The 25,153-nt window shown below is 41.9% G+C and overlaps 1 long non-coding RNA gene across 1 annotated transcript in view; it reads left to right on the top strand.

Annotated features, from left to right (window-relative positions):
• The window catches only part of LOC128408139 (uncharacterized), a 74,347-nt gene extending 50,175 nt beyond the window's left edge, over positions 1 to 24,172 (top strand). The window contains exon 3 of the long non-coding RNA XR_008328980.1: positions 22,913 to 24,172. This is a non-coding gene — a long non-coding RNA (uncharacterized LOC128408139). The remainder of the gene's footprint in view (positions 1 to 22,912) is intronic.
• The last annotated feature ends 981 nt before the right edge of the window (positions 24,173 to 25,153 follow it).

Genomic DNA, 25,153 nt, shown 5'->3' with positions numbered 1-25,153 from the left:
CCTTTTCCTTGGTACAGTACATTGAATTACATTTGGTCTCCTTTCATTGGAAGATGTTCTGTAACTACACATCTGAAAGCCTTCAGTGCAGATTCAATTTACTGTAGACTTGCTTTAATGATTGTGCTCTATAAAAAGGAAATGATGAATACTCCTTAAGAGGTTCAACTCATTGAAGAGCTTTGTTATGGAGCACCATGTTTCGGAGAAGGGATAAATGTTAGCATCTTCATTTACACTTTCTTCTGCTTTATTTGCATGAAACTGTTTATCTTCATACAGAAGTGGACTGAAGGTCTTGGCCAAAGTTCATGTGTGAAATTCTCTGCTGGAGTGGAGGAAGGCTAATCCATAGAAATGAGGGAATTCTTTCTTAATTTGTCATGAGAATTATTATGCTCCCATCTCTACTGTTTTCATGTTATTTTGAAAGAAGGGCCACTTCAGAGTTGCAAACTATATGTGACATTAAAAGCATTTAACATGCACATTTTTAAAAAAATGCAAATAGCAGCCAGGGGAATAAGAGCTATAGATTGGGATTGCAACAGGGAGAGGGATGCTGGCCTGCTGCAATTGTGCTATTTTCCTCTCAGTGCTTTGCATGAGTTATGTTTGTCAAGAGCTCATCTGGGAGGAAAGAGTTCAATGCCCCTTCCTATTACATCCCTCATAATGATGGGGGGGACGGACCATCACGGTTGCTTTGTTTGTGACAAGATGTTTCAGAGCTTTTGAACTCAATGGGGGAGGGAATTATGCCATCTAATTGTAAATGTAGACATAGAAAGATTACACTTTGGATAAAAGTTAAAATTGGTTGGAGAAATAGTCTCAGATAAAGAGTAGTTTGGGCCATGGAAAAATGTTGTACTTTTTATTAATGTAACATTTAAAGGGAGTTTTAAAATAAATTAAAAATCCAGTTTTGCTAATATCTAATTCCTGTCAGCTAGAAACATGTTTATGTCCTACCTAACAGCTGCTGTTGGAGGCCTCAAGCACCAGATGTGGACATTTCATATTTCATATATTTCATATAGATTGGACTTGTCTGATTATTATTTTTTAATTGAGAAGAATATTTTTGAAGATTAAGAACATGACTGGTCATGACTAGTCATCCCCTCAAAATGTACTCTGAGAAATCTCATTTTGGAAGATGACCTGGAATTGTTAACCTTTTTGTTGACTTCTGCTAGAATGTACATTGCTTTCATCATCATGGACTAATAGGCTGATATAAACAGTCTTGGACAATTGCACTTTTGATTATTATAGATAAACCAAGGGAAACACACCAACCAACACATAAGTAAAATGTTTCTTTATATTTCATTGGAATGCAAGCTTTCACAATAACATTCAGCCATCTTGTTTATTATCACTTTTGTGATGTTTTCATTGTTTTTAAAAGTTGTTTTACAAATTCCCACACTGCTTCAGGCATTGAAGATGAGTACATTACTCATCATTAGTACTATCCAGTAAGGATCATATTCAACTAAGTTATACTCAGTGCAGGCCCATTGAAATTCAACGGACTAAAGTTAGTCAGGTCTATTGATTTCAATGACTTGGTTAGATACATTCCTAAGAACTTGTGTGAGTCAAAGTAAATGGATATGCACATCAATAGCAGCTATGATGTTTGTCTCACTGGTTGTGAGTTTGGGCTTTTCTCAGGTATTGTTTGAAGAGCTAAATCTCCCAAACTAGGTTGACCGAAGACCACAGCTAGCCAGAAAAATAAATTTGCACAGGACAGAAAACAAGAGCTCTGCAATTCCACCTCCAACTCTCTGGGCAGTTTTAGCTCCCAAAAAAGAATCCTGTCAACTATAATTTTATGCAGATGATGAGAATAATATTATAGCTCTCATTATCCCCTCTACAGAACTCTAGTTCTCAGGCTTCCCTAGGGCAAAGGTGCAACTATTAAGCCAGTTTTGGTGTACAGAAACACCCATTAAAAACAATTGGTTGGGTACAACTGCCTTGTATGGGACAAGGAAGAAGATGCCAGCCACCAGGTGGCCTTCTAGGCCTTCAGGAATGAATAAGCGAGAAACAGCAAGCTGTGTGCTACGGAAGTGCTATGAAAAACTCAAGAGAAGCATTACCGGTATGTTTATTTGTGCTCACACTTTTAACATCACAACTAAAATGACAATTTTCTCAGAAAGAATAACTCAGATGGTCAGCCTTGTTACCGAGGCCTGGGATTTTGACACCTTGGTACTCATACAAGAAGGCTCTTGTTTGCCTTTGAATTTTATAAATGCTTATACAGACATTAAAGCAAGGTTTCCCCTAATCTTGGACAACATATGTACGTATGTATGCAAGTAGTGCAGTCACTGCTGAAAAAGCCAGCAGGGACTCAATGGATTGCAACAACTATAACCTGGGTACAAATACTTCCTTCTGGGAAAATATTTGAGAGGGTCATGAGTAAGACTGGTTATCTGGATCTGTGCCAGTCTGGTTCCAGGCCTAGATCTGGGACCAAATCAGCCTTGTTTACTCTGATGGATGACCTTCATGGTGAGAATGACAAGGGGAGTGCAACCCTGCTCCTTCTTGACCTCTCAGTACCATTGACCGTGGTAACCTTTTGGGCTGACTTTGCAGGATGGGGGGGGGTGGTGTGTTGTGGTTGCTCCATTCCTACCTGCACATTTGTGTCCAGAGAGAATAAGACTGCTCTTGTTTAGACAGGCATTCCTAATATGAGTTTCCCCCCACCAACCAATAGCTACTGGTGCTTTATTGATTTTTTTCCCCTGATTTCATTATATTCTATATGTCATATGTCTTTTTTAGGTGACACAGTTCCTCTCTTTGCCACCCTGCCAAATACTTCATGTGTGTCACTGAATTCAAGCTGAAGTTCAAGGTTAAAATTCTAACCCAGATTCAAAGATCCACCCACCTCATAGAACTCTCTCAACCTTTTCCGTAAAATTCTAATGTCCAGGGAAATGTTTACATAGCCATTAAGGAGCTTTCAACCAAGTTCTCTTTCTGGCATTTTATTACCCTTGTTACATAGGCCAAGACACAGGGCAGGCTTGGCAGAATATGTAACTACAGTGCAGTTGTCTTTCACTAGATCAAGCCTGCTTAACTTGTGAGCCACAAAGCTGGTGGACCATAAGGGCCTCAGTTAAGCTTCCTGTCTTGCAGACTGGCTTGCACATACAAAAATTGTGTGCGCGCGTGTGCGTGTGCATTGTTTCTTGAGTTTTTAGCCCTCTGTCATACACACAGCGGGTGGCGCTGTGGGTAAAAGCCTCAGTGCCTAGGGCTTGCCGATCGAAAGGTCGGCGGTTCGAATCCCTGCGGCGGGGTGCGCTCCCGTTGCTCGGTCCCAGCGCCTGCCAACCTAGCAGTTCGAAAGCACCCTCGGGTGCAAGTAGATAAATAGGGACCGCTTACCAGCGGGAAGGTAAACGGCGTTCCGTGTGCTGCGATGGCTCGCCAGATGCAGCTTGTCACGCTGGCCACGTGACCCGGAAGTGTCTCCGGACAGCGCTGGCTCCCGGCCTCTAGAGTGAGATGAGCGCACAACCCTAGAGTCTGGCAAGACTGGCCCGCACGGGCAGGGGTACCTTTACCTTTTACATACAATCCCTGTAAACCTACTTGGTAAATAGGTGTATAAATAGTAGTAGGGGCACAATGCCCCAGCAAATTGTTTTTAAGGTCAGACTCTCATCTGATCCATATTTAACATTATTTATCACCCAGAAGCCCTACCCCCTGTCCATTTGGTTACCCGCTTTGTGTGTCCGCAGAGATAGTTGTATTCTGTGTTATAAATCAAGCACTGTTAGGAGTTGTTTCTTTTTGTTTCCCAATGCATTTCTTATCAATAAAAAATCTGATGTAGTGTGAGCAAATTTTTGTTTTGAAAGTGTGGCTCAGAGAAAAAAGTTTGAGAACCATTGCCTTTTTCATTTAACTTTGAATCTCATTAGTTTACCTTCAGCCACTGTCCCTTTCTTGACATGCTTCTAATCTAAGCAGATGAAAGCTAGGGGAACAAATAAATTAAAAGGAGTGAAATACACATTCCAAAGCTAGACGGTAGTTTCATGAAAAACCTAGGAATATTATTAAAATGTTGCAATTTTCTTTAAAAAATATTTTATTACCAGACTATTTGGTTCTGCAGCTGGGATGAATAATGCAGTGCTAGCAAACTTTGGTCCAGTTTTATGGAGGTGTATGTATGATCAAAGAGACATCACCTTGCCAACAAAGGTCCGTATAGTAAAAGCTATGGTTTTCCCAGTAGTGATGTATGGAAGCGAAAGCTGGACCATAAAGAAGGCTGATCGCCGAAGAATTGATGCTTTTGAACTATGGTGCTGGAGGAGACTCTTGAGAGTCCCATGGACTGCAAGAAGATCAAACCTCTCCATTCTTAAGGAAATCAGCCCTGAGTGCCCACTGGAAGTACAGATCATGAAGCTGAGGCTCCAATACTTTGGCCACCTCATGAGAAGAGAAGACTCCCTGGAAAAGACCCTGATGTTGGGAAAGATGGAGGGCACAAGGAGAAGGGGACGACAGAGGACAAGATGGTTGGATACTGTTCTCAAAGCTACCAGCATGAGTCTGACCAAACTGCGGGAGGCAGTGGAAGACAGAAGTGCCTGGTGTGCTCTGGTCCATGGGGTCACGAAGAGTCGGACACGACTAAACAACAACAACATGTATGATGGAAGGGGGGCTAGAAGCACTTGTTCTAGTATGTTTCCAAGCACAATTCAAAGTGTTGGTGCTGACCTTTAAAGCCCTAAACGGCCATGGCCCAGTATACCTAAAGGAGCGTCTCCACCCCCATCGTTCAGCTCGGACACTGAGGTCCAGCTCCGAGGGCCTTCTGGCAGTTCCCTCATTGCGAGAAGTGAGGTTACAGGGAACCAGACAGAGGGCCTTCTCGGTAGTGGTGCTGCCCTGTGGAACGCCCTCCCATCAGAAGTCAACAACTATCCGACTTTTAGAAGGCATATGAAAGCAGCCCTGTTTAGGGAAGTTTTTAATGTTTGAAATTTTATTCTGTTTTTAATGTTCTGTTGAAAACCACACAGAGTGGCCAGATGGGCAGGGTAGAAATAAATTATTATTACTATTGTTGTTGTTGTTGTTGTCCCATGTTCAACAAGTGTCAGGATCTGCCACAACTGGATTCTCCTGGTCTCACTGGATTCTCCTGCTCACTGGCCCCCCTTACGGTGAACCACTCATTGGCCAAATTATAGGGAATGGAAGAAAAAGGATGAGTTGCTTTCTTAGACTCTAGAATGACTGGGAGATCTACCCTGGTGTTCCATCCTAATCCTTGTCCCATTCCTGGTGGGCTTCCTAGGCAGTTGAAGATAGGACAGGCACACAGTGCAGTAAGGAACAACTTAGTAAACAGTCGTCTGAATTTACCCTTTGCCTAACCCAGGGGTGGGGATGCTCAGGCCCAGGGGGCAAATGCAGTCCTTGAACTCTTGATAATGCCTCTTGCTTGCTTGGATGGATGGGTGGATGGAGGACAGAGCGGAATGTGTGTAGAAACTAGCCTGCCATTCCACCCACTTTTGTCTCTGGCCATGACATGTGGCCCTCAGGCTCAGAAGGCGTCCTCATCCCTGGTCTAATAACTCATCTTCTCAACTGGGGTAAAGAAGTGCCCTGCCCACAGGTCAATGTCACTGTATTGGGTAGCTGGTGACAGGAGTTTGCTACAGACCTCAAGGGTAAATGTTATCTTAGCTCCAATTTTCATTCCAGGGATTTCATCTCCATGCCTTCCAGATGCCAACTGGGGACACACACAGGGTAACATTTTATTTATGGTCTATATTTAGAACTACTGTCCTGTTTAAAGCTTTCAGTGGTAATTCCTCATTAAATCCCATTTAGTTACTGCTGGAGATGGCTTGCTGGTGTTGAGAACTCATGCAGAGGCCAAATTAATGATGACAACTTTTAATGGTTGTGTAAGTTCTTCTACCCTACTCCTTTACTGAGAACAGAAGCTGCCTTATACCGGGTCAGTCTGTTTGCCTATTTGGCCCAGTATTGCTTGCTGTGACTGGCAGCAGCTCTCCCGAGCCTCAGGCAGAGAGAGGTCTTCCCCATCACTTGCTCCCTGCTCCTTTTGACTGGAGGCTCCTGGGATGACAGAGGCCTCGCTCAACCAATGAGCAACCATCCCTCTCACAGTGTGAATCGGGGGTAGTCCAGACCCTTTTGTTAACATGAACTGTGCTGGAAAAAAGAGCAACTGGTGAATATTATTGGAATTGTGTGTTCTATGGCCTACTGAATTATAGTGTGAAGTTTTGTTGTTGTTTTTTAAAGATGTACATCTGTTTTCAGAGACTAAGTAGAATATCCTCTGAGTACTTGAAGGGGTGGGGGAGGTTAGAGATTGGGCAGCCCTCCACCATCCCAGTATTGGTCAAAACTTGCCCCTGTAGTCTTCTCAAAATATGTACTGCTCATAATGAAGGAACTGTCACAAATAGTAAGAAGGTCAGAATCCCTTTGCTGCCCCACCACTTTTTTTTTATCAAGGGCATGTCTAAAGCAAGGCTAAGGGATGGAGGGTAATCTCAGACAAGACTCTAAGTCCATGAATTATGTCATCTGAACCCAGGTTTCTCCCAGCACGCCAGAATTCAGTCTGTTCTGGATTTGTAGAAGGGAAAGGAAAGTGCCATTGCTTCTCCCTGAGGAAGTCCAAAGGTGGGAGTCCAGCGAGGCTGCCTCCCTTCCTTCACATTTCACAGCACTCTCCTCCCTCCAACTGTTCACATCTTCAGTTTGTTTTATCTTAGCCACACACCAGGGGGCATTGATGAGGCAGGAATGCCTTTACCCTATGCAAAAGTATTCATACCCTGGCTAGAGACAAATTTGGGAGAGCTTAAAGACTGCAAACGGTGTGAAGCTGGTTAGAGAAAATGACACACCCAACAGTAGTATTTTATAACGAAGTACAGAAGACATGTGCTTTTTGGATAATGTGGTTGTGTGAACACAGATTAAAAGCTCAGCCCTGGAAATGCAGCGAATGCACAGTAAATGGGAGTGTGAACACAGTGTTAGAGAAGGAAACCTCAGGAGGGGAAACTGCTCTTGAACTCATATCCATCTTGCTGGTTTCCCACAGCCATCTGGTTTGCCACTGTGCGAACAGGATGCTGGACCAGATGGGCCAACAGGTTCTTCTTGGGACAGTAGAATGAAGACTAACATGCTTTCTATTGCTCTTGTGGGTTTCAGCTAAACAGCGACAGCTAAAGCCTTGCTTACAATAGAAATAGAAATATGCATTGAATAGTTTCAGTTCCAGAGCAGGGAACAACGAAATAGGGTAATAAAAACATAGAGAAAAAAAGATAATCTGCAAAAAAGCACAGAATAATAAAAACAGGTCCAATAAATAAGAAATCAAAAGTTCCACCATAAAGTAAGCAGTGCTATACTGCAGTGAGAACAATTATAACTTCTAGTTTAACCAAATACCTGAGTAAGGCATGCAAGCAACTGAAACAATTAAGGAGCTGTAGCAGAACTTTTTACCCCATCTCTCACCTGGAGTAATGCATTCATCCCCCTCCCTTCTCTCACACAGAGAGGGCTCCACTCTGCATCAATGCAACCTTACCCAATGGCTTCTGATTACCTTAACACCTTTCAGTCCCACTATTCAACCTATCCAGGCTTCCACCTTGAGTAACACAAACCACTGCTCACAACCACCCATACCACACACACAAAACTGTCCCACCCCAATTTCCCCTTATAACAGAGCCAACCTGAACACACATACACATACCACCCTCATAGAAATAGCTCCCAAAGGGGAACGCAGCAGCAGCAGCAGCAGCAGCAGCACTTCTTAAATACTGATCTCTGGGCTGAAAGTCAGTCCATAAGCCACAGCTGGTATTTCTCTCCTCCTTTTCCCAAGACTCACAGGCTTCAAGGTCAGTAGAGTTGCTAGGGAGGGTTATGCAGGTGCATTTGCTGACCTCTCCCATCTCTGGGCTCCTCGCCAGCTGAGATAAGTCAGGGTCCTCAAGAAAATGCCTGAATCACATTTGCAAAGAAGATGGTTCTCAGTCACTTCATCAAGGATGAGCATTTGTGTCAAGGAGATGGAACAGTAATTAGCTGTGCAACTGAATGGATTTAAATGGAAGAAAAAGACTTAATAATCCTGAGTAAATAATTCTGATAGAATAAAATCCTAAAGAGGTTGACAAAAGCGTCAACCCATTGACTGCTAAGAATCTTTTATAGTTAATTAGGATGTCAAACCCCTAATCCTAAATGGAGCAATTGCATCCAAAATAATTGCTTTTAACTATTGCATAATAAAGATGGATGGGCTTAAATTGTTACCAGTTAAGGCTGAAGGTATAAATGCAGAATAACTGCTTGAAATGAGTAAGGAACGTGTTTGTACAACACATATAAAAATATCAGGATCTTATTTTAATGATGATGATGATGATGATGATGATGTCACCACAAATAACAGAACTGAGAGACTTCTAATTGCTATCAGGGAATCAAATCTGAAAATCTTCTATGAGTTCCATGTGGCAGATATCCTTTTAATATCTTTATAATATTTAAATAAGTTAGAATTTATTAATGTGGGTAGTCAAAGACCAGAATACAATTTAAATAATTTAATAGAAATAATGAACAAATCCATAACTGGGGAATATGTAACTAGAGATTAATCACTGACCAGACAAAAGAGATGTGCAATTTGTAAGATGGTCCGTATGATAAAGATTAAAGAAATAAAATCCTTTTAAATGAAGGTAATTCAATCATAAATTTAAATTTTATAATAATGTTAATAAAGACTTCATTTTTAAGAACATCCATCCACCATCAGAATGGACACTATGGTCAGAATGGATCTTCTATCTGCGCACCTTCAAAGTTTATTCTAGAGCAGGGGTCTGCAACCTTTAAGACAAAAAGAGCCACTTGGACCCGTTTCCGAAGAAAAAAAAACTGGGAGCCGCAAAACCATTGCGACATTTAAAACAAATATATCTCCGGAGCCGCAATCTGACAGCGGGCGGGAAGGTGACGTCGGGAGGGTGCATGACTAACACACGCACCGCCCCCATGCGACGTCACAGCCAGTACAGCGCCCGCCACAGTGGGGAGTGTCGGGGCGCACAATGCGCCTCCTCCCCTCGCTAGTATCCGCCCTGGAGCCGCGGCAAAGGTGTAAAAGAGCCACATGTGGCTCTGGAGCTGTGGGTTGCAGACCCCTGTTCTAGAGGGTTATGGAGCCTTCCTTGAGCAGGGAGCTACAGGGGGAACAAAAATAAAATAATTTACTTCCTATTGCCTGGTGTACACAAAATTTACTTCCTATTGCCTGGTCCCCACAAATTCACCACACTGTTTATAGGTTTTGCTCACCCCCTTTATGATTTAGAGGGTCGGGTGGGAACAGTGGGAAAGCCTTGCCCCACTTAATATGGCACTGATCATTCTTTCTGGAGGCATCATTTTATATATTTTAATCGCATGATGCCAGGGTGAGGGGCTAAATGAGGGAGATGTTTCTTCCTTGCCTGTGACTTGGCTTTGCGAGGCCACTACATTGCCAATGAAATTTAGCTGATTATAAGGTCCAAAGCAAAATCCGACTAAGGATGTGTCTCTTGCCTTTACTGGTGTTAATGTGGTTCAAAAACAGAAGCTTTAAAAATGGCAGCGGTGGGGAACATGATCACTGCCCCACCACCACAACCATAAGCAGGCAACAAGAAGGTGGCCAAAAAGCTGGGGAGAATCTTTTGCAAAACCCTTTCCCCATGCGGGTGGTGCTGTGGGTTAAACCACAGAGCCTAGGGCTTGCTGATCAGAAGGTTGGCAGTTCGTAATCCCCACGACGGAGTGAGCTCCCGTTGCTAGTCCCTGCTCCTGCCAACCTAGCAGTTTGAAAGCACGTCAAAGTGCAAGTAGATAAATAGGTACCGCTCCGGCGGGAAGGTAAACGGTGTTTCCATGTGCTGCTCTGGTTCGCCAAAAGCGGCTTAGTCCTGCTGGCCACATGACCCGGAAGCTGTACGCCGGCTCCCTTGGCCAATAAAGCGAGATGAGCGCCACAACCCCAGAGTCGGTCACGACTGGACATAATGGTCAGGGGCCCCTTTACCTTTTCCCCTTAATTGCACTGCTGCAAATCAAATATACCCCCAGGAAAGTCAGTGGAAATATTGGAGGTTTGTGAATATGCTCCCCCCATTTAAGTTACCGGTACTTTACTGTTTTGTGTAAAGGGATCTTTTCCATCTGTTTGCATAATGGGGAGAGAGGAACGGGCCTCAGATGGAGCAAGTTCAGTATCTCCCACTTGCAGATTGGCAGCCAATTGGTAGCTGCTTCCCAGGGGGAGGGTCAAGGTCAGAATCCTGGAGATTTCCATTGATCATTTCCCAAAGCAGCGACTTTTGCAAGGCCTGGCTGGAATCCAGAGAGATGCAGGGAAGCCAGACAGGGCACACTGATAAGAGGAGAACACTGCAGATGGTTGCTTATCTTTGTGCTGATCTCTCCCTTTTCTTTTAAAATAATCTACCCCTTCTCGTCACACCTAGCAGAGGTGAATTAAGTGTCTTCCTCTGTCATCACATTTTCTAATAATTTAGCCTTGCCCTGCAAAAAAATAAAATACAATTGTGATGAAGCAAATGGTTGGCACAATCATTTGCTGTCCCACACATGTATTTCTGCTGTCCAGAGGCTTCTGACATATATAGTTCCTCCTATGTCAATGTTGGTTTCTCTCGGTTTCTCATTTTCCCAGTCTTTAGTTCTCCAAATTTCTGCATCAGTTTGTATTGTTTTTTTAAAGTCCTCATGAAAATCCACTAGCATTTTAATGCTCATAACATGCACTTTTTCGTATGCAATTTTGTCTACTATACATGTATTTGCAAGCAGTTTCCCCTGACAGAATGCATTTTTATAGGGCATTTTTATAGCTTGTTTTCATTTTTGTGTACACTCCTTGCAATACGTTTTTGTCTAAACTATTTTATTGGAAGAACTGCATAACAAAATGCAGAGAAGTGCAAATTTCAGAAGATATCTGTGTTTCAGTTCATATATTGTTTGAGAAAGTGTGAATTAGTTGGGTTCACCTTAAAATCTATAACAAACTGAATTTCACACTCCATCCCTAATCCTCTAGAATCTCTTTCTTTCTTTCTTTCTTTCTTTCTTTCTTTCTTTTCTTTCTTTCTTTCTTTCTTTCTTTCTTTTGGAAGAACTGACTTAAGTTAGAGTTCAAGCCTAGTTCTCTGTCTCCTGGACAATAATCATATCTGCACTGCATATAATAGTGTTTATTGGGGCTTTAATCCTAAATCTTGCACCTGGGTGAGATACTATGTCTACTATGTACTTTGGGAAATTGTTTGTTTACTGTGGATCTGGACATGTCTTTAGATATTGTGACTAAATTTACATGATTGTTCCTGAGATCAAGGAGCAAGTTTTCATCTGTATTTAGAATTGGACACCATATTGACTGAAGAAGGCAGACTGAACTATTCAAAACTACACTGATTTTAACTACTGAATTTAAAAAACTGCACAGATTTTTTGGGCTTCTTAGAATTCCTGAGCAATTATATTATTATTATTATTATTATTATTATTATTATTATTATTATACATTTGTATACTTCCCTATACCCGTAGATATCAGGGAAGTTCACAAAATTAAATGCTGGGTATGAGGCTGCTTGTGCTCATGTAAATCTGGAAATTAACTTGTGGGGGTTTGTGCCACAAGAAAAACAAATAAACAAGGTATGTCATGCCAGTGGTATTAGGGTCAGCCCAACAATTAAGCAGAGTGAGGTAGCCATCTCAGGCAGCTAATTTTGGGTGTTATGAAAGGACACAGAAAATTTCTAGCTTCTTAATGTACTGTTATTTTACCATTACATCCAGAGTGCCTCGACTTCCGGGTTGGCGCCATTGTTTAATGGCGGATTCCCTCCGAGCTCCGGAGGGAATCGGCTCCGTAGCGTCTGGGTCTGGCCGCTGCGGCGAAGCGGGGACCCTTAAAATCACAGGCGCGGATGCCTGTGAACACAGAGACTCGGCGGGCACCATTTGCGCCCCCCCAATCCGCGACGGAGCCTTTTTAAAGGCTTCGGAACGGAGGCAGGGTGAGGCGTGGTGCTGAGAGTACTCCCTCGCCTACGGAGTGAAGCCGCAAGCCATTGACAGAGAGCGCCAACTTCTTTCAAGACTGACTGGACTCTAAAATATAAACCCGTGAGTAATACGGAGATTGGAACGTTAAAAAATTTTTAATTTTGGATCTGGAACGAGCGGGAAGGGGCTAAAAAGGAAGTCACCCCCCCCTCTTTGTAAACAATTTAAAGCAAAGGACTGGGCAACTAAGGTTGAGAGAACCTGTTTTTTAGTGAAAAGATCTTGATTTCACGGTTTTGACACTATAAGGATTTACTGGAGGATAAAAAGAATTTGGGGACTGGAATTTCACACCCCCCCCCCGAGACCCGGGAACGCCCCAAGAGAAAGTCTGTTGCATGGAAGATTTTGACAGCTGTCAAGAGAGCTGCTAGTCAGCTAGTTGCCAGCTGGAAAAAGAGAACATTGTTTCTGCTGTTTTTGCTGGTTCACTTGGTACAACTTTGTTGAAAACAACGAGGGCTGATACAAAATAACTGGACTTTTGGTTTTGAGCTGAAAGGAACATTAAGGAACTAAAATCCCCCTAGAGGGGTAATAGGGATACTACATTACAAAAATGACTGGAGTACGTAAATTCCAAGCAGAACTGGACAGAACACTCGCTCTCTTGGGAAACTTGAAAGATGAATACAATGTTATGTCTACAAAGGTATCACTACTACACTGGTCAGTAAACAACAGTTTTGAGCCTGATAAGGACTTGAAACAGGAAGCCTACTTAACTGAACAAATAAATGAAACTGAAAGTGCAGAAATGATGGAGCAAGGTGCTGTTTTTGAAGAAAATGAAGGAGAAGCAGGAGATGTGGAGGAGTTAAAGGAGAGTTACAATATGAGGCCTGACATGATGATAAAAAAGGACAATAAAAATTGGATGTGGAAAGCCTGGTCTGAATGGGAGCCTGGAAAATGGAGAGATCTCCCTTGGAGGAGATCTGAAGACCTGAGGATTACAAATTTGCGGAAGGTGAAAGCTGGAGCCTTGGGGACATCTGGATCTGTAAGAAATTTGAAACAAGAGTTGGAGCCCCCCATAGGCTTTGCTTTTAAGTATGGAAGACTGGCTGGAAGCAACAAGGATACTGCTGGGCCGGAGCCCCTTCGAGACTTGGGGTTTAACATTAAGGACCATCAAAGAGACCGGCAGAAAGGAACTGAGAGAGATAAAAGGGCCTCAGATGTGAGGTCTCCAGGCTAAATAAATAACATAAAGACTGATGGACATTGGTCGGGGACTGGAACCGGGAAAAGGGTGGGTGGAGGTTGGGAATCCAAAGGGCACATAAGGATAATTTGTTTTCTTTTTTATTTTTAATTAGTGGTAAGGAAATTGGGTAAATCGTGGAAGGGAAATTTTGGTCGACTTTAGGAAAAAAGTTTAAGAACAACTAATGAGGTATAAGTATTGATGTGTGTTTTTAATAAGGTAAAATTGGTTTCTTCTTTTTTAAATTAATTGAAAATAAGATTGTTAAAAATAAATGGAGGAAATGGAAAAAAGAAGCAAAGTAAAAAATGGTATGTTAGAATAAATGTATAAGTTAAGGTAAAGAAATAAGTTAAGGACTTGCTGAACTGACAATTTAAATTGGAATACAAGAAGGGGAGGTGTGAGGAGGTCTGAGAAATAAGGTTAAGAACAATAAGTATTAGTAACTTTATGTGTTTTTTCTATTTTTCTTTTGTTGTTTAATTTTGTTATGTATTTTTGTATTTTTCTTTTGTTCTGATTATTTTTTGTTCTTGTTTGTTTCTTGAAAATGCTAATAAATATTTAATTTAAAAAAAAAAACAGAGTGCAGGGAGGAAGAGAAGCACTTGTGGGATTGTTTGCTTGTTTGTTTATGACCCTCAGTGCCAAAATAACTGTCCTTGAATACCATGCAACTTGACTTGGGGTAGGTGGGAAGGGGGAGGTCCAGCTCTGGCAGCAAAATACCTTGGGTGCACTTGTAAGAGGAATACTGTATTTCTTTCTAAAAAAATACAGATGGCTGGAGGAAGTGCGCCATGCCATTGTTGAAGAATGTAGCTTTATCTGACTGAAGGGGCCGTCCGTCTTCCTCACCCGCAGGTAAGTTTATATGTAAAATCTCAGCCCAGAAGCCCAAAGGCATCATTAAGATTTGACAGCAGAAAGTGGTTCAGAGAGAGCTTCACTGCATTTTGCAGGCTTCCTCAAACTTGGCCCTCCAGATGTTTTGAGACTATAATTCCCATCATCCCTGACCACTGGTCCTGTTAGCTAGGGATCATGGGAGTTGTGGGCCAAAAACATCTGGAGGGTGTAAAAACATTTAAGGAAGCCTGGCATTTCGTCATCAACCAGATCTGGGACTTGGGCTTCAAAGGAAGCCCTGCTCTGAGAAGATGGATGGCACCAGCAGCAGTGAGGAGAAACCATGCTGGGATTGCCCATCTCCTCCCTAACATTTTGGGCAATGGATGAGATGTAAGATGACAGCTGCCACCAGGGACCATGAAGATAGAACAGTGGAGGCAGGAGTAATGTTTCGAAAGCACCACCCAATCCACCTTTCCAGTTTGGAAGTGATTGTTCCTTTAGTCTGTTGGATCTGCAGACTTTGCAATGATTGTTACAAACAAGTAAATGAACCTATGAACTCAGCAGGTATGCATGCCAAAGAGCCACAAACTCTTCCTCTTTTTAAAGAAAAAGATGGAAGGAGAGATGATGCCTCCTCTATTGAAATGTTTTTATGTCCACACCTGTCAAATCTGAAATGATGCCTATATAAGTAAGTTGGAGGCAGAGAGTTCATGCTAAGGGATTACACAACACTATTTTGCTGTATGGGCAAGGTTGCATGGTATTTAAACTGATGTTTAAGAGAGGCATATGAGTCAAAGACGAGAAGTTTATTGAGCATTCAATCCTGTTTGCACAAAGTGTCTGGAGAAGATTTACAATGGACACCATTTATTGAGCATTTGTTTTGATTTGTTTGCAAGGTAATATGATGTCAAATAAAGCAATTGTTATCCCACACTTTCCAGGGTTCTTTTCTGTCACTGTCCTTAATGCAAGAAGTTAAATTCTTTTTGGTGTGGGAAGTGGGTTTGTTTCACAAAAGCAGGGAAGTGGATGGTGCTATGGTCTAAATCAGTGTTCCCCAACCTTGGGCCTCCAGCTGTTTTTGGACTACAATTCCCATCATCCTTGACCACTGGTCTTGCTAGCGAGGGATGATGGGAGTTGTAGTCCAAAAACAGCTGGAGGCCCAAGGTTGGGGAACACTGGTCTAAATCACTGAGCCTCTTGAGCTTGCTGATTGTAAGGTTAGCAGTTTGAATCCCCACGACGGGGTGAGCTCCCGTTGCTCTGTCCCAGCTCCAGCCAACCTAGCAGTTAGAAAGCATGACTGTGTGAGTAGATAAATAGGTACCGCTGTGGCGGTAAGGTAAATGGCATTTCTGTGCACTCTGACTTCCGTCACGGTGTTCCGTTGTGCCAGAAATGGTTTAGTCATGCTGGCCATATGACACGGAAAGCTGTCTGTGGACAAACGCCAGCTCACTCGGCCTGAAAGTGCAGATGAATGCTGCACCCCATAGTCAAATTTGACTGGACTTAACCATCTGGAGGTCCTTTACCTTTACCTTTACTTACCTGTTTCACAGAAGCACGAAATCTGCTTTAATTGCACAATCAGATATTGCCTGTACATGATTGAATCCCATCCATAAAATAGCATTAGTTTGGAAGCAGCCTCAAATTCAATATTCTACCTAGAGATCTTTGAAAACCTTCTGAGAATATTCAAAGGAAGCTTCACTTACCTGCTAGCCACCTGTGAATTTTCTCTCACCCACTGTTTTATATTATTACAATGATTTTCTTTAAAAAAGAAAAACACAAATGGAAAAAGATCCTTCCTCTACTTGCAAGCATCCCTCCCAAGTGGAAACACAAATAATAGGGGTGGGTGGTCACCCTCTGGCTTGCCATGGAAGTGCTTTTGGGCTTTTCTAGTGTTCCAATGAATGCTCAGAAAAGCTTTAGCAGTTTTTGAAGCCATCCAAATAACAAGCACATCTGTAACAAGAGCCAAAGATGTCAGGATCATCAGACGCACAAAGGCATAAGGAAGGGACAGCAAACATAGCTTTAAAGCAAACAACGACCAACGGCAGCTTCCCTATACACTTGTCTTTTGTGGAGGTAGGTGGGCTTTCTTTGTAATGTCACTTGCCCCTAGTTTGTTGTTTTGCTTTTGCTGCAAGACTCTCATTCCATTTAGATGCATATTTTGAAACACAGCCGATATATCTCCCCCCCCCCCATCTTGTAGAATACAGACAGACCCCTAGGAAATCTTATCAAAACTCCCTTAACTTTCCTTGAAATAATTCACTTAAGAAGGGCCCTCCAGCTTTACTTGAGCTTTCTAAACTTTGACATTTTGGTGGCAATTCTAATTCTAACAAAAAAATGCCCATGCTGTAATCAACAAAACAAGTGTATATATCCAGGCACGGTTTTGTGGTTTGATAGAGACAGATGCCATCAGTGCTATCTTGTATCTGAATTAGCACAATAACGAGCTTTGGCATCCAAGACACAAGCAAAGGAAATAACCTGTATGATATGTGGTAATGGAATTTGCCTTGTAATTGCTGTGGAGCATGTTGACAGTGTGAAGTGGAGGCAGAAAAAAAGATGACCTATCCAAACTAGCTGGAAATAAACAAATTGCTACAGGAATGCTATTAGTCCCTAAATGGTGCACATGCTAACAAAGCAGAAATGGTATAGCCTGCACCAGCAGCCCCTAGTATGTACCGTATGTATTTTTGTATGTGAGTGTATATGCGTGCGCGCATGCACACACACACACAATTTCCCAGATTGGAATGACGACCTATTGCAATTGGCCCCCAAAGAAAAATCCAACAGTGTCAGTAATTTGTCACAGTGCTCAAACATTTTCTCATCAGAGAGGTGACAGTGAGCATTGGCTGGTAAGTGGACTTAGAAAGTAAGTCTGACGCTCTGACGCTCTGTGTGACCTTGGGTAAGTCACTGACCGACTCTTGGCCTTGCCTTCTCTTACATCACTGTGTGTATTCAGACTTTTGAGTTCCTAGGGTGGGGAAACTATTTCATGTTAGTGCAGTGATCAGAACCACAGAAGCTCTGAGTTTGCTAGGATTCTTTGAAAGAAGATTAATCCCTGATGGGTATGGACTGAGATTTCCCTGGTGTACAAAATCCATTTGTTCCTCCATACAGTAGTTCCACTAAAACTTGTACTATTTTCATCCCTCTTGTCCCAGTGTGGCAGGAATCAGGAGGAAGGGCTGCTCCATATCTTGTTACTAGCAATGGCCCAGTACTAGCACTTCCAAAAGCTATCCTTCTAGCACATGGATAGGCAAACTAAGGCCTGGGGGCCAAATCCAGCCCAATTGCTTTCTAAATCCGGCCCACGGATTGTCCAGAAATCAGCGTGTTTTTACATGAGTAGAATGTGTCCTTTTCTTTAAAATGCATCTCTGGGTTATTTGTGGGGTATAGGAATTTGTTCATTCCCCCCCCCCGAAAAAATATAGTCTGGCCCCCCACAAGGTCTGAGGGACAGTGGACTGCCTCCCTACTGAAAAAGTTTGCTGACCCCTGTAATCTAGCAGTTGCTCTAGTCTGCCATTTGGCAGCTACATGTTGCTGGCTCACTGGGATGGAGCGAACTGCAGAGTCGTCACAGGACTCAGCTACATTAGTAAAGAAAAAACATTTAAAATGTGTTATAACACTGTGACACCAGATGGCGCTGTGGAGTTCTGTCTTTCAGCATCGTGATTTCCCATTATGAGGTTTACAACGTGTTTTCCCTGAATTTTTTTTTTTGATTTGTCTAGATCTAGCCCCTGTGTGGAAACAATACACATGGAGGGATTCTTATTCTTCTTTATTAAATGTATATACCACTCTTCATCTGACGATCACAGGGCAGTTTGCATTGCTGCAGAGCTGTCCCATTTGTTCATGATTCTCTCATTCATATGTATACACATACGTATAGTACTCTTCTGTTGGGAGAACAACCTGCTCTCCTTAATAATTGTTAGTACCCATTGTGGTCAAGGCAATGTTGCTTTGCCATGGACATTTATGGAAGGTTCCTGGTCTAGCACCATGATTGCTGTACAGTTGTGATCTTGCTGTGCAGTTGTGATGTCACTACATATTTCATGCTCCTCAGCCCGATGAGTCTTGGGTGCCATGTAATGCATCTTAAAAGCTGGTCACATGAGAAGGAAGAATGCTAAAATGTGTGGTCATGTTCTATGAAGCAAATTAGGTATGCAGTGATATGAACAAAACTAGGAAATGAAACATATTGTCAGAAGTAAGCATCTTTTAATACCAGCTTACCTGGCTGCAGTTTGAGATGTTTTCTTTTTAGCACCAGGCAAAGACTTTTCTCTCAGTCCTTTTTTGGGGGGAGGGTAATCTTTTAACATTTTAAAAGATTTCATTTAACTTGGTCCCTATTTAAATTGGATTTATTTTTATTTTTGCTTGTACAGGTGCAGTCTGTAGTTTTGATAATTGTACCAGGTTGTTTTTAATAAGAGCGGTAGACTCGTAATCTGGTAAACTGGGTTCACATCTCTGCTCCTCCACATGCAGCTGCTGAGTGACCTTGGGCTAGTCACACTTCTCTGAAGTCTCTCAGCCCCACTCACATCACAGAGTGTTTGTTGTGGGGGAGGAAGGGAAAGGAGAATGTTAGCCACTTTGAGACTCCTTCAGGTAGTGATAAAGCAGGATATCAAATCCAAACTCTTCTTGTTTCATTCATTAGCAGTTTGCATTGGTTGTGCTTTGCGTTTTAATCTGTTTTTATTGTACATCACCTAGAAGCTTCCACATGAGGCAACAGGTGAACAGAAACATATCATTCAACCTCTTCTAGCAGGAAAAAGTAAATCTAACCATGGCACATTTTCAAATTCGGGTTATTTAAAGATCTTCAAATTAAATTGATCCATTAAATAACATTTTGGCTAAGCACTGATTTTAAAATTTGGCTTTAAACGGGAGCTGCCCTAGTAGCAATGGGATAGGCTCTGCACCAATCAAATGTTAATGAACTGGAGTCATGGTTTTCCTCAGTGGTAAATACATGTGGTGATATCTTCCATGTGGAGCTTCTTCGGGATGTAGGTCTAGGACTTTATAGCTCAGTGATTTCTTGTGTGACTGATACCACAAACACACATAACACCTGTTGAATTAAACATGAAAACAGGAAAAACATCCTGGTCCAGATTTCAGTACAGCTGATAGAATTTTCAGACCAGGATTTTGTACATTATTCAACCCAATTCCCACCTTTTTGTAAGTAACAGATTCAAGTTAGAGCAGTTGGCTGTGGTGTATCCTTGTGGATGCTGGGTTCCCTGTGCTTCTCTCTGGACTTCCCTGAGGATTCTCAGGGGAGAACTATGATCCCCCCTAAACCCTATCCTACTCATACAGAACTAGCCCAAATTACATGGAAAATTACTGCCTAGTTAATCGGCTTGGGACAAGTTCCAGCACATACATCATCTGCTTCTCCACCAAATTGATCTACTTAGGCTTCTGTCATAGTGTGGCCATTAGCTAAATATTAACCAGCTATGTCCGCAGAAACATGGACCAGAGGTCAGAGAATGACATCTCAGCAAGGTTCCTGGATGTAAGCCTGGTTTGTTTGAATTGATGCCAGTGTGCAGAGCTCTTTTGTAGGAGGTTAGAGATGGTACTGGTCCTTCATTTTTGGTCCAGTGACTCAGCAGGAGGGTGTTGTCTCAATGATGAGTTGAGAGAATCACATTCTGACCCACCACTCAAAAGCCAACAGACACTCACATTGTCTAGATACATTTTTCTCTCCCACTGGTCTAGCGAAAGGGGATACAGAGGAAGATTAGATAGATGATAGATAGATAGATAGATAGATAGATAGATAGATGATAGTTAGATAGATAGATTAGATGATAGATAGATAGATTAGATGATAGATGATAGATAGATGATAGATAGATAGATAGATAGATAGATAGATAGATAGATGATAGATAATAGATAGATGATAGATAGATATAGATAGATAGATAGATAGATAGATAGATGATAGATAGACAGACAGATGATAGATTAAAAATGGATCCTTCTTAATGGGGAAATGATTGCTGCTTAAAACTTTCTCATATGGCTGCTCTGACTATCTGGAGAGCTGCTCATCTTTAGACTCAAGCCATGTGTTGAGCCAATCATTGGACAATTAGTACTGCTGTCATCGCCACACTTCTGCAGTCACAGGAAGGGATGTGTTAGCCAATCTCATTGTCATTTCTCCCCTCACAACTTGTTGTCATGACCTTACAGTGCGTGGCTAATGAGGTTGAGGCTACTTTCTTAGGAGGTGAATCACCAGTACCTTGGTGAAGGCCCTCCTAGCTAGAGGACACAAGTCTGCCACCATTATCTCGCTCAGAGCTTGAGTTCCATGCCATACCTCTGTCTCCCCAGCCTCACAGAAAGCCATGGACATCAAAATAAGATCAAGGAAGCATCAAGTCAGGAAGTGTGTGGGGACCCGTGAGGAACGGGCCAATCAGGAGAGAGCAGTGAGCCATTTCCTAGAAAGCCCTGTTTCATGTGTCCAGCTTCACAGTTGCTGCTATTCTCTGTTATACCCTTTTTCTTTCCCGCTGAAACGTTGTCAAGAAAACATAACAAATGGAAGCGGATTTGATGTTTCCCCCTCCTTAATCCTGCTCAGCTGTCCTTTCCAATTTCTTGCAAAGTGCAGGTGCCAGCCACCAGCCACGCTTTGCTCCCAATTACAGTCCTTGCTCTTTCTCTGACTTACTTCTGGAATCAAGTCACTTAATGATTATTAACATATTGCATAAAATTCCACCATGCTGCACAAAAATCCAAAGGTTGTGTCTCAGCTTCAATTAATTTTAAGCTAAATGTATCCCCCCCCCCCAAAATTGCAATGTTCCACATGTTTTTGATCCCATAATTGTATAATTAAGTTACCCAAGTATTTACATTGTTGGACGATAGGCCACCTTGCTCATGAGCTCTTTAGACATTAATTCTTTTATCTGTACATTGGAACATCGTTAAAATAAAAAGTTCTGGAGTGAATTCAGTGTTGTTCTGAAAGAGCTAATCCTGGCTCTTTCTACTAGCTTTATGTTATGGGATCTCTTTGTTTAAACATCCAGAAAGACAGGAGTGTCTTTGTAGATCTTTGAATTCATGGTCTCCTTTCTTTTCTTTTTAAGGAGAGCCTCTCCCTCCCTTTGCAATTTCCTATCCTGGCCTCTCTGGGCTTATATAACTACCTCACTCAGTTTTGTAAGAGATCATGAATGGCTACCTTTTAAGTACCCATCCAGTCGATACTGTGCTAGGGAGGCAGAGCAAACTGGTCAATTTTATTATTGTTTCTCATCATGTGATAGATTGTCTGAGGCAACATGTGATAGAGCTTGGTCCCCTGGAGGGAACAGGAGTGCAAAGCTGACGTGGTGAGGAGAATTTTAGTAGGTTAAAGTTCTTACAATACAACCCTCCCCTCAAACTCACACATAGCAGCCCATAAGAACATACAGGAAATTGTGTAATACTGAATCAGACCATTGGCCTATCCCAATAACATATTATCTATGGTGACTGGCAGTGGTCCTCTTAACAACCCATCACCTAGGCTGGCCTGGCTATTCCATCAATTGAATCCATGCTGGATCCAGGAAATTTAGAATGGGGTCCAGGCATTCAGCCTAACACCCCCCCCAAACCCTCATAAAATATTTTTAGTCTTTCTCTTCCCTAGGCAGTTCTGACTTGTCATGGGAGAATGCGATCTGCTGCCTCCCAGGGGCGTTTGGTGACATGTTGTCATCGCTGTGAAAAACATCCAAAATGAATGGCCTAGATAAATGCGGGGAAATTATTAATTAAGAGCTTTTATCTGGGTATAGATGGTAGTTGCACCAGATATTCTTGAGTTTCAATCAAAGAGGGTGATTTTGGTGGACCAAAAATATTTTGTGGTGTGGGGGTTTACTTTTACCATTTAAAATCTTGTTTGGCAGCATTGGCTGTTCCTACATTGGCACCATTTCCTCTCTGGTTGCTTCTTCCTTCATTAGCTACTCAGATAATTCTTGTCAGTAAGGGATCATACAGTGATTCGTATGATACCATCAGTGAAATGTTTAAGAGTGTGGAATAGGATGTCCCTATTTTCATTGGAGAAATGTTGGAGAGTATGCTATATTACCAATCAGACCAGCATGGGTTTCTCAAAAATAAGTCATACCAGACAATTATTTTTTTGATGGAGTTACAAACTTGGTGGATCAGGGGGATGCTGTGAACATAGTGTATCTTGATTTCAGTAAGGCTTTTGACAAAGTCTCCCATGATATTCTCTTTAGCTTTCAGGTGGAGCAAATAGCGATAGGGTTTTCTGTGGATTGCTGTTATTTCCAATTTAGAGCTAAAGGCAGGGTTTTCCCTGGGAAAGGAACAGGGCAAAGCCCCTAGAAAGTGTGGGTCAAGTAGAAGATTCAGATCCATGCTTTCTAGGCATGGGACAAGAAGACATATGGATAAGCCCCAAGTTGGGGTCAAGCAAAATGACCTTTCTCCAACTGCTCCACTCCACTGATGGCATTTCACTTATCTTACCAGAAAAACCTGAAGAATTTGAATTGAGAAATGAGAGGAAACTGGAATGTATCTGGGTGCTACTGTTGATCCGTATTTTCCTCTGGCTCTAACACGGTTATGTTTTGACCTGTCAGTGTGCATCCTTGAACCATTTCCCTGCTGAACTGTAAGCTTGGATATTTTGTCAAAGGTTTTAGAAGGGTCTTTCTAGATACTTTATAGTGCAATAATTGCACAATTGTGTATCCTGAGAGAGAGAGAGAGAGAGAGAGAGAGAGAGAGAGAGAAGAGAACGAGAGAACGTCTATAGGTGTGTTTACAGAATCAGAATGTTATGAACTCATTGTTTGAACTCATTAACCTAATGAGTTTCTGTTGTTCCAGTACGGGGCAAATAGATGCCAAGGTAATCTCTACAATTTTTAACAGGTTTCATCCAGGATGTAAGGTTACCTTTCTCCTTGTTAGCCATGCATGTGACGTACCGTATCTGTAGGGAGGCTTGGTGATGTACTACTCAGATAAAGTGAAACCCTTTCAGGCTGGTTTGTAGCATTTTGCCTCCGGCTTCTGTGAAGCTAATTGATTGAGAACTTCCAGGAATGAATGAGGGGAAAACACACTGTGTGTTCCCTGTACAAGGATCATTCCTTTTTTTATGCACCATTACCATTGCAAACTGTGTTATGAACTACAAAATATGGTTATTATTATACACACACCCTCATTGCATGGCATTTGGTCACATTTTCAATGTTGCAAATTGTGCTCAAGAGCAAATCCAATCTATGCCGAGCTTGTGCACCAGTGACAACAGCTCCTTCTTCTGCAAGGCAACTGGGCAAACCTCTCTACTGCTAGTCCCTATTTCTTCAAATTATGACATCTTATCATGCCCCACTGCCATCTTTTTGTATGTGTGACATACTTCATCATGCATGACCAAAGTAACTACTAGTAAATGCTTTAAGAAACATATCACTTGTAACACAGCTTATGGAACTGTTTTTCTAAACAATATAATAAAAAAACAAATATTATATGGTCATGGAGCTGGTAAGAATTGCTTTTCTGTGGAATAATACTGGAAATGGGCTTCAAACATGCACTTGTATGTATTGTTGGAAGCATCATATATAACAAGACTTGCAGATTTTGATGTGATAGGCCCATCTCAAGCCACCTAACTATGTTTTGTGAGTACATTCAAGGACTAAGTTTTAGTCACCTAATTATTTTATGTCTGTCTAACACTGTATAAACACACTAGTTCTGCTGTTATCCAAAATGGTTGACTGGATAATGGGCATATTCAAGCATACACTTTTGAATCAACAGTTGTAGCTCTACCAATCCCAGCAGACAGGAGATACAATCCTACTTTGTGCTAGCTTCTAATGTTCAGTGACACAGATGGACAACTGTGACCCCCTAGATGTTGCTGAACTCTAATTCCCATCATCCCTAACCATGCTGGCTGGTACTGATGGGGGTTGGAGTTCAACAACATCTGGATCCAGTTTCTCTACCCCTGTTCTTAGAGCATACATGTTTTAAAATGAATGATCAAGGACATTTCAGCATTTGCAGCAAATTCTGAAATGTAGATGTAGCCTTCACAACTATGGAACCCTTTCTGATGTCCTCTCATGACCTACCCAAAATAGAACAGGTAACATTCTGAATGATACAGGATTCTCCCCACCTGCTGTTCCTTGCTTTGAAGAGAGGTGACAATACAGACATCTGAAAGACTGTGGTTGGCATCTGAGTGATGGAACTAATCAAGTGGTTTACTCTTTGGAGATACGGTTTGAAACACAGCATGACAGTGACACATCAATTACATTCACTTTTCTATTGGGAAAGGAGAGAATGAAATCATTATCTTTCTGCTCATTTGACAACTAAAGTGATTTCCAATAATGCTCAGCAGAAAACACTTGTCTCTCTAATACTGCACACCTGAGTCTCAGTCAGTCAGTCATGCTGCACAGGAAAAGATCATGTTATTCAGAAATGGGGAGAGAAAGATCTTTATAGACTTAAATGATTTATTTGAAAGTGGTTCACCTATATCAGCTGAACAAATAGTGAGAAAAGTGTAAACTGGATTTTTGTTCTTCAAATAGTGTATTTTATATCAAATTCTGAAGT

This window comes from Podarcis raffonei, chromosome 2, assembly GCF_027172205.1.
Source record: "Podarcis raffonei isolate rPodRaf1 chromosome 2, rPodRaf1.pri, whole genome shotgun sequence".
NCBI classification, from domain to species: domain Eukaryota; kingdom Metazoa; phylum Chordata; class Lepidosauria; order Squamata; family Lacertidae; genus Podarcis; species Podarcis raffonei.
The sequence above is the reverse complement of the archived record's forward strand: the minus strand, read 5'-3'. Positions and strand labels throughout refer to the sequence as shown.